The sequence below is a fragment of the Vulpes vulpes genome, chromosome 4, assembly GCF_048418805.1.
Source record: "Vulpes vulpes isolate BD-2025 chromosome 4, VulVul3, whole genome shotgun sequence".
NCBI classification, from domain to species: domain Eukaryota; kingdom Metazoa; phylum Chordata; class Mammalia; order Carnivora; family Canidae; genus Vulpes; species Vulpes vulpes.
The window spans coordinates 64,176,067-64,192,312 of NC_132783.1; the positions used below are offsets into that span (position 1 = coordinate 64,176,067).

At 45.5% G+C, this 16,246-nt stretch overlaps 1 long non-coding RNA gene across 1 annotated transcript; it reads right to left on the reverse strand.

The window, feature by feature from the left end:
• Window positions 1–6,966: 6,966 nt before the first annotated feature.
• On the reverse strand, window positions 6,967–10,025 carry LOC140598605 (uncharacterized). Its single transcript, XR_012001065.1, has 2 exons — window positions 8,575–10,025; window positions 6,967–8,388 (listed from the first exon to the last, which is right to left on the reverse strand). It is a non-coding gene; the product is annotated as an uncharacterized lncRNA (long non-coding RNA).
• Between the last annotated feature and the right edge of the window lie 6,221 nt (window positions 10,026–16,246).

Consider the following 16,246-nt stretch of genomic DNA (forward strand, 5'->3'; position numbering starts at 1 on the left):
GTTCCTCTATCCCCTTATCCCTGGCAACCACCACTCTGCTCTTTCCAGGAGTTTGAGTCCACCTATAAATGAGATCATGCAGTATTTGTCTTTTCATTCCTGGCTTATTTCACTTACCATAATATCCTCCAGGTCTATCCATGTCCAAAATGGCAGCATTTCCTTTTTTTTTTAAGGCTGACTATCCCATACACACACACACTCACACATATCTGTCACACTTTATCCTTTTATCCACTGATAGACATTTAGCTGCTTCTCTCATCTTGCCTCTTGTGAACGATGCCGTAATGAACTTGAGAATGCTCTTTGAGGTTGTGATTTCATTTCTTTGGGATAATACCCAGAAGTGGGATTGCTGGATCATCTGGTAGTTCTGTTTTTTAAGTTTTTGAGACCTCTTCATACTGTTTTCCAGAGTGACTATACCACTTTACAGTGGACTCCCTTTTCTCCACACCCTTGCCAACAGGTACCTGTTGACTTTGGTAATAGTCATTCTGTCAAGTGTGAGGTGTTAGTGTGGTTTTGATTCATATTTCCCAGATGGTCAGTGATCTTGAGCAACTTGGCCATTTGTATGTCTTTGGAAAAAAATGTCTCTTCAGGTCCTTTTCCCATTTTAAGGTTGGATTATTTATTTATTTTTGCTATTGAGTTGTAGGCATTCCTTGTGTTTTTTGGATATTAATCCCTTATCAGGTAGGTGTTTCCCAAGTATCTTTTTCATTCCATTGGTTGTCTTTTCATTTTGTTGATGGTTTCTTTTGCTGTGCAGAAACACTTTGTGCGGTCCCATTGTTTGTTTTCACTAAAAACATTATGAAAATAATAACTTGGCTTTCAAAATTCTGAATTTCATCTTTACAATTTTTCTTCTTTTTTTTTTCCTTAAAGATTTTATCCATCTGACAGCGAGCACTCAAATTGGTGGAACGGCAGACAGGGAGAGGGAAACAAATGGAGAGGGAGGCAGAAGGAGAAGCAGGCTCCCCACGGAGCTGGGAGCCTGACATGGAGCTCAGAAATGGTGCTCGATCCCAGGACCCTGGAATCATGATCTGAGCTAAAGGCAGACACTCAACTGACGGAGCCACTCAGGCACCCCTACGATATTTCTTATAACATTTTGAAACCAGAATTCTTTTTCAAGTCTCAAAACAGTTTAGTAAATTTCTTTTTGTTGTTTTACTTTTTTTATTGAAGCATAACTGACATACAAAGTAATAGTTCCAGGTGTCAACATGGTGATTCAACAAGTCTACACATCGTGCAATGCTCACCGTAAGTGTGGTTACCATACAACATTATTACAGTATTGACTATATTCCCTCTGCTGTGCTTTTCGCCCCGTGACTCACTTATTTAATTAACTTATTTATGTTTAAAGATTTTATTTATTTGAGAGAGAGATAGAGCACAAGCAGGAGGGAGGACCAGGCTCCCCGCTGAGCAGAGAGCTCAACATGGGGCTCGATCCCAGGACCCTGGGATCATGACCCAAGCTGTAGGTAGATGCAGCTGACTGAGCCACCCAGGTGCCCTGACTTACTTATTTTATAATTGGAAGTTTGCACCTCTTAATCCCCTTCACCCATCCCCCACCCACCTCCTCTCTGGCCACACCACCACTGTGTATTTATGAGTCTCTTTCTGTTTTTCATTTGTTCATTTGGTTTTTTGGATTCCACATATATGTGAAATGGTATTTGTCTTTCTCTGTCTTACTTCACTTAGTGTAATACCCTCGTCCATCTTATGTTGTGTATGTGTTTTTTGCCATCAAATGGCAAGATCTCATTCTTTTTATGGCTGAGTAGTAGTCTGTTGTGTATATATATACCACTTCTTTATCCATTCGTCTATTGATGGACACTTAGTTTGCCTCCACATCTTGGCTATCATAAATTATGCAGCAGGGAACCCAGAGAGTTGCACACATCTTTCCCAATTAGTATTTTCATTTTCTTTGAGTAAGTACTCAACAGTGGAATTACTGGATCATTTGGTACTTCTGTTTTTAACTTTTTGAGGATCCTCCATACTGTCTTCCACAGTGGCTACACAAATTTACTTCCCACCAACAGTGCACAAGGATTCCCTTTTCCCCACATCCTTGCCAACACTTGTTACTTCTTGTCTTACTGATTCTAGCCATTCTGACAGGTGGGAGGTGACATTGTTGTCTTGATTTCATTTCCCTGATGATGTGTGATATTGAGCATCTTTGCATGTGTTGGGAAAATGTCTGAAAAAATGTCTTCTAGGGCAGCCCCGGTGGTGCAGCGGTTTAGCGCCGCCCACAGCCCGGGGCGTGATCCTGTATACCCAGGATCGAGTCCCACGTCGGGCTCCCTGCATGGAGCCTGCTTCCCCCTCTGCCTGTGTCTCTGCCTCTCTCTCTAGCTGTGTCTCTATGAATAAATAAATAAAATCTTAAAAAAAAAGTCTTCTATTCAGACCATCTGCCCGTTTTTAATCTTTTAATCAGATTCTTAGTTTTTGGGGTGTTGGATATTTTGGATATTAACCCCTTATCGGATATTTTATATGCACATATCTTCCATTGAGCAGATTGAATTTTCATTTTGTTGGTGGTCTCATTTGCTCTGCATAAGCTTTTTAGTTTGATAAGGTCCCACTTGTTTGTTTTCCCTTTTTGTTACCTGCCTTTTGGTGTCAAATTCAAAAAATCATCAAGACTAATGTCAAGGATCTTTCCCCCTGTGTTTTCTTCTAGGAGTTTTATGGTTTCAGGTCTTATATTGAAGTCTTTAATCCATTTTACATTGATTTTTGTATATGACATAAGAGTTCAGTTTCATCCTTTTATATGTGGATATCCAGTTTCCTAACACCATTTTTTGAAGACTGTCTTTGTCCATTGTGTGTTCCTGGCATCCTTGTTGAAGATTAGTTGACCATAAGATTTAGGGGTTTGAATTGAGGATAATTTGCACTTTACTTAGTTATGTATTTGAAAGAGTAAAGGAGCTAGGGTGACTTATTTTTTGTTAAGGAATGTAGGTACTTTTGGGCACCTGGGTGGCTCAGTCAAGCCTCTGCCTTCGTTCGGCTCAGGTCATGATCTCAGAGTCCCAGGATTGAGCCCAGTCCTCCTGGTTGTCTGGCTCCCTGCTCAGCGGCGAGTCTGCTTCTCCCTTTACCTCTGCTGCTTCCCCTGCTTGTGCTCTCTCTCCTACTCTCTCACTTGCACTCTCTCTCAAATAAATAAAATCTTTAAAAAAAAAAAAAAAGTCTCTCATTAAACATGAGAGACAATGAGCAAACAAAATGGTCACTTTCAAGTTATACATAGAACAGCTGCTTGTTTCTTGAGAGAATATAGAGCCTGAGGAGTTGAGAGCACAAAACATTATTGAAATGATATCTTATCTCTTTTTAAAATGAAAGTTTTGGGATCCCTGGGTGGCACAGCGGTTTGGCGCCTGCCTTTGGCCCAGGGCGCGATCCTGGAGACCCGGGATCGAATCCCACGTCGGGCTCCCGGTGCATGGAGCCTGCTTCTCCCTCTGCCTATGTCTCTGCCCCCCCCCCCCCCGCCCCCCGTGTGTGACTATCATAAATAAAAAAAATTAAAAAAAATAAAAATGAAAGTTTTTTTGTTTTCCGCTTTATAACTTTGCACTGTCTAACATCTCTTTGCCCCCTCCCAAGTTACTCAAATACAGTTAATGCTTAAGGAGGGCATGCCATGACTTCCCATGCTGCTGTCCTAAGCTGCAGTCATGGACTGGACCAGTTAACAGGGCTGGAGTGTTGGATTTTTTTTTTTAATTTTTTTTTAATTTTTATTTATTTATGATAGTCACAGAGAGAGAGAGAGAGGCAGAGACACAGGCGGAGGGAGAAGCAGGCCCCATGCACCGGGAGCCTGATGTGGGATTCGATCCGGGGTCTCCAGGATCGCGCCCTGGGCCAAAGGCAGGAGCCAAACCGCTGCGCCACCCAGGGATCCCAGGGCTGGAGTGTTGGAAAGGCTCAGCTGACAGTCGGCTGCCATGGGCCTGGGAGAGCAGTCTAGCAGCTGGGGTTGGGAGCTGGGGCTCTGGGGAGGGAGTAGACCTCTGCTAGAACTTGCTCCTCTCCTAAATTCTGTTTCATTTAGAATTGCTCCCTAATTTCTCCATTCTTCTTGGGGGATTTCATGTTCTCTGGCTTCAGTGGCACCTGTCCCTGATGTTCCCTGCCTCAAGACCAGGTGGATATGGGTTCCTGCTTGTTCAGTGTCATGTGGATGGCTACAGGCATCTCAAATGACATGTATAGAATTGAATGTATTCCCTTAAATGTGCTCCTTCTGAGCTATTGTCCACTTGGCTGTTACCTACTCACCACATTCCACCTTGTGGAATGGCCAAACCTTGCCCCTCCTGCTATCCCATTCTTACTAGGTGTCTGATCCATTCCACTTCTCTCTGGCCTCTCTGCCAGTCTCTCAGGATATTTGTCTCCGGTTACTATGTAGCCTCATTACCTCTGATCTACTGATCCGCTCTGCTGTCTGAGGAATGCTCTGAAACATGGCCCTCCCTTGTGTGGCATCCAAGGCCCCTATAATCAGATTTGACGAATTCTCCAACTTCATTCCTTAGATGTCCCCCTCCCTTTCCAAACACACAGAAGCACACAGGCCTTGGTCATACCGAACTAACTTCCCTCATAAGTGCTTTCCTGCCTAGCTGTCATTCTGTTGTCTCAAATAATGGGCCCTTTGCTGTGGGCCAGGCACTATGCTTATTGCCAGAGATCTTTGGATGGACAAAATAGGCCATTGCCTCACTGATTTTACCTTCAGGTTGGAAGATAATTCGTGAAGCCTTACCAGTTGCAGAGTTAGGTGTCCCTTGTTAGAGATTCTCTAGAATTCTGGGATATTCTTACCAAGATCTACTATACTGTTTTTAGTACCATGTCCTGTTTTCCCACTAGGCCACTCTCAAATACATATGTCTTACTGATGTTTGGGTTTCTCAGCATAAAACATAGTTAAATACTTAGTACATACTTAATGAATGGAAATCTAGATGGGCAGAAGTTGGCCTGGAATCTTTCACAATGAAATGAACGTAAAATATTTCTTGACGTGACACATGAGGGGTAAATGGAAGGAAAAAAATGTATATGGTTGTGAGGGGTAGCATCTCTTTTAAAGCTACTCATTATGTCGCGGGATTATTAGAAATATACGAAGTTTGGGAATAGAAGAATTTATTTGAGAGAGAGAGAGAGAGAGAGAGAACACAAGTAGAGGGTAGTGGCAGAGGGAGAGGAAGAAGCAGACTCTCTGCTGAGCAGGGAGCCCAATGCAGGGCTAGATCCCAGGACCCTAGGGCCATGACCTGAGCCAAAGGCAGACGCCCAACCAACTGAGCCACCCAGGTGCCCTGGCAGGTTCACTTTTTAAAAATTTTTGACATTTTGTTCAGCTATGAGGCAATTAAGATCTACAAAGAAGACTAGATATGTATCCTTCTATTCCCAATAGACAATAGTCCAGAGTTGCACCTCCTACAGAACTTTGAAGACTTGAAATTTAATCTATTTTCACAGGTGATTCATTTAAAAATTCACCTTTATATTCAGAAAAAGATGCTAACTAAAACACTCATGCTCTCACTAAATGTTTGATGACAGAAGACAAGACTTTCCAAATTTTCTTTGATTTCCCAGGTATTAGACATTCAGCAAGCTCAATATGAATAATATTACTAATTTTAATAATGTAAAGGTGATTGTATGTCAATAATAGATATTGTGGTGTGAATTCTGGCTCTTTTGCATACCGGCTGTCTGACTTTGGGTAATTAAATTGCTTTGGGTACTTCATTACTTAGAAATACCTGGTGAGGTTTTTTTTTTTTTTTTGCCTTCATCAGTAAAACAGAGAGACAGTGAAATGATGTATTGCAGTCATTTGCTTATTTGTTTTCTTCCCTGCTAAACCATGAGTTTCTTGCCACAGGAGCTAGATCTTATTTTTCTTTAGATCCTGAGTATCTACTTGGCATGTCAGTAGGTTGGTAGTAAATATTTATGAGCTGAAATCAAGAAGAATGAACAGTCTTGCTAATTTGATCTGAATTAAAATATTCTAGTACTTGACAAAATTAGAAATGGTTATCCTTTCTGGTTTAGGCCTTACACAGATTCTTTTAGTTAGAAAGGAACAGAAGTTTCTGGATGGGGTGAAAAGTCAGCCAAAAGATTTGTCTGCTAAAGTTGAGATTTAGCAACTTAAGTTGAGATTTAGCTAAAGTTGAGATTTCTTCCTAAATGTTCCTGGACCCAGAGTCCTTGATTTGGAGAGTAGACACAGGCATACCAGACTTCCGTGGAGTGGAGGAGGTGGAGCAGGATAAATTATCAGTCCACAAGGCTTTTTATTTTATTTGGGCCTGTGAAGGAATATTTCTGTTGATTCTCTAACAGAAACAAAATGGTCAGCCAGCACTCTTTCTAAATAAAGAGGGACTTTCAACAGGGAATTTGCAGAATTTAGATGTTCTTCCTTTTGGCAAGTGTAACTACCCTTCTGCAAAAGGGCATACTGATCTTTTTGTCCTTGCTTAAGGAAAATGGTATTAGTTCCACCTCTTTTCTTTTCTTTTTTTTTTTAATTTTTTATTTATTTATGATAGTCACAGAGAGAGAGAGAGAGAGAGAGGCAGAGACACAGGCGGAGGGAGAAGCAGGCTCCATGCGCTGGGAGCCTGATGTGGGATTCGATCCCGGGTCTCCAGGATCGCGCCCTGGGCCAAAGGCAGGCGCCAAACCGCTGCGCCACCCAGGGATCCCAGTTCCACCTCTTTTCTAAGAAAATGGAAAAATCCTTTCATGTGAAGCCTCTAGGTGATGGCATTGTCAGGATGCATGGGGAAGTGGAGGTGGATGTGGTAAGAGCCAGCATCTAGGATTCCAGAAAGAATTTTTGAGATTGAGACATTTTTGGTGCAAAAGGGTTTTTTTTTTTTAAGATTTTATTTTTTTATTTATGAGACACAAAGAGAGAGGCAGAGACATAGGCAGAGAGAGAAGCAAGGTCCCTGCAGAGCCCCATGTGGGACTCAATCCCAGGACCCCAGGAATACAATCACTGAGCCACCCAAACGAACCCAAAAAAGGTGTTTTTATTAAAGCCCATGGGAGCAGGACCCATGGGCAGGAAGAGCTGCATGGGGATTGTGAGGGGTGATTGATTATGTACTTTCAAGTTAGGAGGGAGGGGTGGAGATCATGGAAGTTTCCAAAAGGATTCTCACCTAAACAGTCTTAAACAAGACTTGCAGGTTCGCGGAGGTCTGGCTATTGTCAAGCTATGGTTGCTTTTTGCCTGTAGCAATTCATTAACATTAATGCAGTCAGGAACTCCTTGGATTGTCACAGTCTACCCCTCCCAAGTATTTGTCATGGAGCTGCAAGTTGTAAGGAAATGTAATTTTACCTATATTTCTTTTGCCTTTGTTCTCTTTATCTGGGGGAAGTGGGGCTGTTAGAAAACACAAAGTCACCTCATCATGGGGGAAAGTCACCCCCTCCACAGACTCCTTATCTGGGAGGTGCTGCAGGGCTCAGACCACCTAGATAGCACATCTTCCTTCAGGATACGTCCAGCATCCTCTTACGTCTGCATCTCACATTCATCATACCTTCTGAGAGAGGTTCAGGAACGTCCCTATGTTGGACAGAGTCACCTCAGAGGCCGTTGACTTCTTGTGTAACCTAATTCCCGGAGGCCTTGAGCTTGGTCAAATCTGCGCTGCTTGGGCTTGCAGGGTTGGTTTCCAGCCCCCATATCGGGGCAAGCCAGTCCTCTTAGCTGAAAGATGTGCCTAAAGCTGTTCTCCAAAGGAGACTGGCTGCTAGAGGGACACTTAAAAGTCATGGATTCCTTTTCAGGGCTGACCACATTCCTCAACTCTGATCCTTTAAGAGATACTTAGAATATTCTGGATTCCTAAGATTGTGCTTCAGAGAAGTAAATAAGAACTGAGGGTTAATGCTACTCTCTGTTAGAGTTCTAGCCTAACCTTCCAAGTCCTCTGACGCTGGTTGAAGAATCCTTTGAATCATTCGTAATCGTGTTCCCTTCTCTTATGCTCTGTTTAGTTACTAAGTGTTATAGCATAAAAATATATAAACCTGCATTTCTGTGATGTCTTGACAGCTCTAGATGTTTTATCATTGACTTCTCAAAACTGAGGAAGGTAGGATATTAACAGAGGATATAGGGCGGCCGGGGGGTGGGGGTGGGGCGCTTGGAACTGTGAAGTGACTTGTTCCGTGTGATGTCTCTCCGGATCAGACGGGGGTGCCCAAAATGTGGGGTGACCCATTGGGGTGGAAGCTGGCAGCGAAAGAATTCACCTGAGGGAGAACAAAGCAGATAGTTTACTAAACTAAAGGAAGTACTGACTACTTCCTTCTGCAAGGAAGCAGTGGGTAGGACAGCAGGGGAGAGGCTGTCTGCCTGGAGGCAGTGGGTGAGGGCTGTAAAGGGGGAAGGTGAGGAGTTACAGAACCTATGGAATTTTACTTTTTTAGTACCTGTACCTGGTTGTAAGGAGCCCTTTGGTTAGTTAGGGCCTCGACATTGTGAGGCAGGTTGCCTGATGGGCCTGTCTGTATTCAGCCACAGGGTTACCGTCGGTCCTTCTGCTTTGCTCTATGTTTTGTTGCTCAAGCCTGTTGCCTAAAAGCAGTCTCTATTTCAGAATCACACAGTGATTAAAATGAGTTCAGGCTCATCTTCCTGCTTCCTGCGTGAGCCATCTTACCATAGGTCATGCTACATCACAGCTTTGAGGACAGCAAGTTTGATAGATGTCCTCATCTTAATGAGATGTCTGTATAGAAACTTATTTGGTGGTTTCCTCTGGAAGGAGGTAAGCTCTGGCTGTGCTTTTTTGCTATTTTTGTTCATTGCTGCATCTTCAGTGCCTAGAGTGGGTTCTGGCACGCACTGGGCACCTCAGTAAAAGTAACTGAATTAATTAAAAAGACATTGATTCCACAAAAAAAAAAAATTGTGGAGTCCTACAGAAAAGGCTGTTAGTAAAACCTATCAGACTCCCCCATCTCAACAAAAGAAATAGGTCTCTGTACTAAGTGACATGAAACACTTCCCATAGTGAAGGTTAGGTCTCTTCAGTTGTCCTCTCCTTCTTTAGCACAGCTATCCTCTCCCAAAGCAGAGATAAGCAAATTAAACTTCTTTCTTGGAGGGGCTTAGGGTATGTGATAAAGGTGATTCCAGAAACCTCTAAGGCAGCCTTCCAAACATCAGCCCCAGAGCAACAGTATGTCTGGAAGACACCCATCCTAAGTAACACCTGTGACCTGCTTAAAATAGCTTAGGATTTGAAAATTCCAGTTCATTGCATGCTAAAAAGCACTTGGCAGATATCCTACGGTGCAAGGAATGAGCTCTCACGGAGTCCAGGAGACCACCTCCCTGAGCCAGTTGTCAGAGGGCCCTGGAGCGGCCTGATCGGAGCCAGCGTTCTGCGCCTGTGGGGGTGGCACCGGCTTGCACAGGTCCTGGAGGCACACACGAGTGTTTCCAGCCTGGATTTGTCCGCCACAGACTTCGGTTCCAACATCTGCAGGCTGGTCGTATTTTGTGCCATCGCGGTGTCCCCATGACGCAAAAGAAGGAACAGGCGAGCTCCGCTGTGTGTGTGCCCCTCGTCGGACGATGTAGGGCCCGCAGCTGGGCCGCCTGGAAATCCAGTGTCCACTGCCCGGGCTTGGGGCAGCTGAGTTACCGCCGCGGGCTTTCCGAGAGGCGACTCAGAAGCACACGTCGGGTGACACTGTGACAACCGCTCCTCCCTCCTCCCAGCATCCCGTCGAGTCTTGCTCCGCCATCCGCCGAGTGCACGCAGCCGCCGTTCTGACGCAGGCCGCTGTGAGATCACCTGACAGGAAGCCGAAGAGGGGGGTGTGCGGTGAGCCAGGGAACGGAGGCGCAGTGCGGCGTCGGACGGTCCCTTCCCGGGCCCGCGGTGGGGCGGGGCGGGGCGGGAGCCGCGGCGGCCTGGAGCGCCAGGGAGCATGCGCAGCAGGCCCGCAGCCGGCGCGCGGCCCAGCTCTGGCGCCATCTAGCGGCGGCGTCCCCGCAGGCGGCCGGGCGGGAGCGCCCCGAGCTCGGTTCCGGCCGCAGCCGCCTGCGCGGCGCCCGCCGAGACTGTGCACAGCAAGGTGGCCAGTGGCCAGGCGACAATACCTGTACGTTTATGTGTCTAGGGGGAGGCGTCTGGAAGATGTGCCAGGATGACATTTTGTCGGGTCTGGTCTCAGGGCCCCAGAAATTTTATTTATTTATTTATTTATTTATTTATTTATTTAATAATATACATATATATATATTTTTTAATGTTTGATTTATTTATTCATGAGAGACAGAGAGAGGCAGAGACACAGGCAGAGGGAGAAGCAGGCTCCATGCAGGGAGCCCGACGTGGGACTCGATCCTGGGACTCAAGGATCACACCCCGGGCCGAAGGCAGACGCTCAACCGCTGAGCCACCCAGGGATCCCCCCGCCGCTTTTTTTTTAAAGATTTTATTAATTCATTCATGATAGACATAGAGAGAGAGACGCAGAGACACAGGCAGAGGAAGAAGCAGGCAGAGGGTTTCTTTAACCCAATTTCCTGGTTCTGTGCAAAAATAAAGAGGTGCCTAGGGTGGAACAAACAGCTTTGGGAATTAGAGACTTGGGACCCTGCTCTCAGATTTGCAACTTTCAAGATAACTTCTTTGAGGCTGGGTGGATTCAAGAGGGTGGTGGTAGTTGCTCACACTCAGACCACCCAAGCGCTACTGCCTGTGCCCAGCACCGATGCCCCCAGTCCTCCAGGTGCTCATCGCCCTCTGCTCCTGGTACCCATCTGCTTTGGACCACTCCTTGACCTTCCTCTGGCCATTCGTGTCTTCTGCATCATTTCCCCCTCTCTGCTAGATAGTCCCATCAGCAGAGACATGGTATAATTATCCCATTTTAAACCAAACCTCTTGACCCTTTGTCCCTGCAGCTAGCACCCCACTTCTCCTCATTTTTATGTTATGACAAAATGTCTCCAAAGGGCTGTCCATTCCTGCTGTCTCCACTTCTCCCATTCTCTCACGACCCACCCTGTCAGACATTTGTCCTGGCCCCTTCACTGAGGGTGCTTTTGCCAAGGAAGCTAGTGAGAATTGTGGGGTCAGTTCTCAGTCTTTTCTTTTTCTTTTAAGATTTTATTTTATTTTAGGGTCGCCTGGGTGGCTCAGTTGTTGAACATCTGCCTTTGGTTCAGGTTGTGATCCTGGGGCCCCAGGATCGAGTCCTGTATCAGGCTCCCTGCGGGAAGGCTGCTTCTCCCTCTGCCTGTGTCTCTGCTTCTCTCTCTGTGTGTCTGTGAGTAAATACATAAAATCTTTAAAAAAAAAAAAAAGATTTTATTTTATTTTATTTTAGAGAGAAACGTGCAAGCAGGGGTAGGGAGGAGAGGGACAAGTAGGTTCTGTGCTGAGCATGGAGACCACTGGGGCCTGAACCCAGGACCCTGAGATCATGACCTGAGCCAAAATCAAGAGTCAGATGCTTAACCGACTGAGCCACCCAGGGGCCTCCAGTTCTCAGTCTTTATCTTTGATGGCTTATTGGTAGTATTGGACACAGTCACTCACTTCTGGAAACCTTTTGTGCTCCTGGCTTCAGTACCCTACACTTGAATCTTCTCCTACTCTGGCTATCTTCCACTTTCCAGGGGCTCAGTCCTTGGATGTCTTTGCCAGTGATACTCCTCAATAATCTTATGCAGTCTCGGGGCTAAAGATGCTATCTGTATATGCTGGCTACTCCAGAGTGTCATCTCTAGGCTAGGTGTCACCTCTGAACTCCAGATTCAGATAGCCAGCTGTCTGTGACCTCTCAGACTTGGAGTCTCTAAACCGAACTTTTGATCTTCCCATCTGCATCTGCTGTCTTAGGTCATCTCCATCCTACTTAATGGTTCCTTCAGGCTTCTGGACACCCAGGCCAAAAAGATCCATCATCCTTGACCCCTTCTTTTCTCTCACCCCTCACATCCAGTCTGTCTGGAAACCTTGTTGGCTCTGCCTTCATGATTCCAGTCGTTTCTCACCATCTCCACTATCACTCTTGTCCTACCCTTCTTTATCTATTTAATGCCCACCTCCTGCACAAAAAGATCAGCTCCATGAGGAGTGGGGTTGGCAGTTTTGTGTGTTGCTCTATCTGTAGAGCAACCATGGCCTGCTTGGTACTCAATAAACATTGGCCAACAGATGAGTGAATGAATGAAGCAATTGGTGAATAGCGGGTACTTAATAAATGGTAACAATTGTTTCACATTGTCCTTCTTAGATACCTAATTTGAATAGGAAATTAAAAGAGAAAATTGCACTGTGAAGCAGCAATCGGATACATCCACTTATAGTATGTCTAGTTTACTTCAAAACACTTCAGCAAGGGGCTTTGGCTGGCTCGTCGGTGGAGCATGTGACTTTTGAGCTCAGGGTTGTGAGTTAAACCCACAGCTAGATGTAGAGCCTTCTTAAAAATATCATAAAAATTAAATAACACACTTTAGTAAGAAAAGAAATACATGAAGCCAAGCTGGCAAAGCGTCAAGAAGTGTGAAATTGAACCAATGTGCCCATGCCTGTTACACTGTATTCTTTCTACTCTTTCTGTAAGAAAACTTTAACAAGAGAAAAGAAACAGAAAACATGCTATACAGCCTTTGTGGGAGACTCATGACAGCAGCATTTTGCTGTTGATTCAAAGCGACCTGCCAGTGGAGCCAGAGGCCTGGGACTGAGGACCCTGCTCACCTCCCAGGCCCGTGCAGAGAACCACTGAGCAGCTTGGCAGGCCTGGTGCTGCCTCCACATGGCTCCCTGTCCCCCACTGTCCCAGTGGCTCCTGAAAGGTGACCGGGCCAACCTGAAATGCCAGCTGCTCCTCTGACACACGCAGCTCTCAAGCTGCTCAGCTGCTCTAGCAAGAAAAACCTTGTGGTGCTGAGCCAAATGTATGGCTTTTGAACTTGGAGGGTGAAAAAAATTGTTAAATCTAAGCCAGAGGCCTACCAGAACTATCCACCGAAGCTACACAGAAATGAAATAGACTTTCTCTCCGAGTGGCTTCAGTGGGATAACTCGAGACAGTATTGGGTTTAGGGTAACTGCATGTTGGAAGGTGGTCACAAGTGATGTTTTCTTTCCTGGCTTCAAAGCAAACTCTGAGAACAGTCAGTCCATTTTACTGTTATCTCTAGGTTTTGGGATTGGGGTGATATTTTTCTCACAGTTTCCTATATTTTTAAAATTTCCGCCTTCACCACATATTATTCTCATAGTAAGAGAAAATAAAAGTATGGCTTTTTTCTCTCTACCTACTGTGTCAGTTGGGATGCTTTCTGCTGTGACAAATCCAGATCAAACTAAAGCAGATGAAGGAGCTGCTGCTTCATAGGCATACCCTGGACCTGCCTTCCTATCCCTCCTCATCCTGGGGCCTCACTCTAGATTTAGCTGTTTTCCAGCAGATGCTTTCCTTGTGGTCACAATGCAGCTGTAAGGGCTTTGGACTTGTATCTTTCCACCTGCTAGTCCGGTAGGAACAATTTCTAGCACCCCCCCCCCCTCCCCAATTCCTGGCAAAATGTTCTTAGTACCTCACTGGCTCATCTGCCCACCTGTAACCCGATGCTGAGGCAAGGGAGATAGAGCAATGGACTGACTTGTGTCTTGGTTACATGCCTCTCCCCTGGGATGGAGGTGGGACCCTCTCCCCGAAGCGCAGGGGCTAAGGGGTAGGGAACCATAGTTTCCTAGAGGGAATTTGGTGTCCAGTTAACAAAAGAGGAGGAGTAGATAAGATGGCAGATAGCAGAAAATCACAAACGTGGTCTTCCTCCCTACTCCAGAAATGATTTGCAATAACCCCAGCAGGAGAAAACTTAGGCTAAGGAAAGCTACAGTCATGGAGTCCAGAAGGTAGCTCTGAGCTTCCTGGCAACTAAGGCAAAAAGGGAAGACTACCCGCTCATCAGGATTAAGCAGTAAGGAAGGACCCACAACTTGACAAAACTTTCCTAAGATAACAAGGCTCATTTTAATTTGTCCTCTCCCTCTTTTCTCTGTCCACCTCGAGCATTTCTTACTGCTTTACTTTTTTTTTGTCTTTCTTGGGCAGTCTTCACCTTTTTCTTGTTCACTGGGAGGAGTCCTTGTCCCTTGGCTCCACCTGGAGCCACCATATGGCCTGCTGCCCTTTCTTCTACAGTTGAGTAGGAAACTCTGAGAACATTTGGGGTGATCCTATCACTGTGCTGATCACCGCGTCCTGCAGGGAGATAGTGAACCTGAACTCGAAAGGCTAATAACCCACTGATGTCCGATCATCAGTCCTCCAGAAACAAAGGGTCAAGAGACTAGGAATTTAGTTCTGTTTCTCCTTGAGTCACCTACACCCCACCCCCCACCAACTGACTCCCCTTTCCTCCCCCTTTTGAAGAGGACTGAGCTGGACCTGCTGGTGACACCAACATTCTGCCCGGCTGCGAAAAGCGCACTGCGCAGTGGGAAAGTACAGTTCTCCTCCCGAAACCCATTTCACAATGTCTTTTGCATCAAAAAACTTCTCAGTGATCTTCCTCCAGACCACATAGTTTCTCACAGATCCCGAGAGTTTCACACTCCATTCTTTTTCCTGTGTTGACAAGTGGAGGAAGCACATCTGTTGGGACCAGGCGTGGTGCTGGCCCCCTCAGCCCTGCTCTCCCAAGCCCCGCTGTCGATGAAGCAGGAGCAGAGCCCGCACATCCCAGCAGCCACTGGCCTGCGGGGAGCCCTCCTGACACATGCCCTGGTTGCTTTGGGAAAAGAAAATGTTGACCGGAAGACCCCTTCCTCCCCACTCCTAGGCTTCAAGTTTACAAAGTAGCTACAGGGCCCTGTCGATCCCCGCAAATGAGGGAGAGGAGGGCACTTTTTGGCCTTACTACTGCTTGGGGGTGTTTTCTTCCCTAGAGTGGTCCTATTTGCACCTTTCTAATGGCTAACACCCACCCCTCCCCCCACCCCCCACCCCCACCGAAAAGCCAGGTAAGAGGCTAATTTGACTGTAGAAAGGAAGTGATCTGTAACCTTTCCTGTATGATCTGTTCAGGGTCTCTTCTGTGCTATTCCTACAGTCTGAACTTCAGTATTTTGCCTCCGTGTTTGGTGGGATTGTCTATAACAGGCGTTTTGACTATGGTCCTTTTACTTCGCAGAACATTACATGAGTGGGTGGCAGCCACCTGCATCTCCAAGGGGAGGACCATTGCTCAGAAGTGGCCGTAGGTATTTCAGCGGACTGTTGAAGAATAGGATGTGCCTAATAAGAAGAATATGCCTTAGGTTGCCTGCCTTGGTAGAAGAACCTCCCCACCAAAAAGAACGTTTTTCGGCTGCTTTGTCTCTCCAGGACCCAGTGGCTTGCTTCCATCACAGACACCCCGCTAGGGCACGATTTCATGTTATATACTTAGAAGCCTTATTTTAAAAATTGGATTGCAAAGCAGAGTGTATCTCACATGATTCAACATGGTTTTTCTTTTTTCCAATAGTTTTTGTGAATCTATTATGAATGAACTAATTTTGCTTTAAACAAAAGGTCTTTTATTATGCTGATACCGCATAAACACAGATGAAAGGTTTTCTCCCTGAGAATAGTTGTTAGTTCTCAACATGAAAGAATAATGAGCGTTTTCACTGATGGCAGTAACTCTGACCGTTGTATGGTGAGAGAAAATGATTTACCAGTACAGCAAATTTGTGCCTTGTCTTAGCAAGCGGTCACTTATGAAATTGCCCATTCTGGGTCCTCTCCCAGGACTTCCCTAAAGTAGAGGAGTTGTAACCATTACCCTGAACTCAGGAGATTTCCTTGAAACCAGCAAAAGTTTCCCGTTGGCAATGGGAATGTAAACATGACTCCAATTAGTGAATATACGACTAGCTCCTTCCTATCTGTGATTTTAGCTGTGTTAGCTAAGAGAGAAAAATCTTTCCCTTTGTCTTCCCAATTACTCATCTCCAGTGGAATTCCTTACAGTCAGTTCACAGGCCTTTAGGGATGATCAGCTCATTTTTAAAAATTGTGGAGGGAATACTCCCAAACACATTTTATTTTATTTTATTTTTTAAGATTTTATTTATTCACG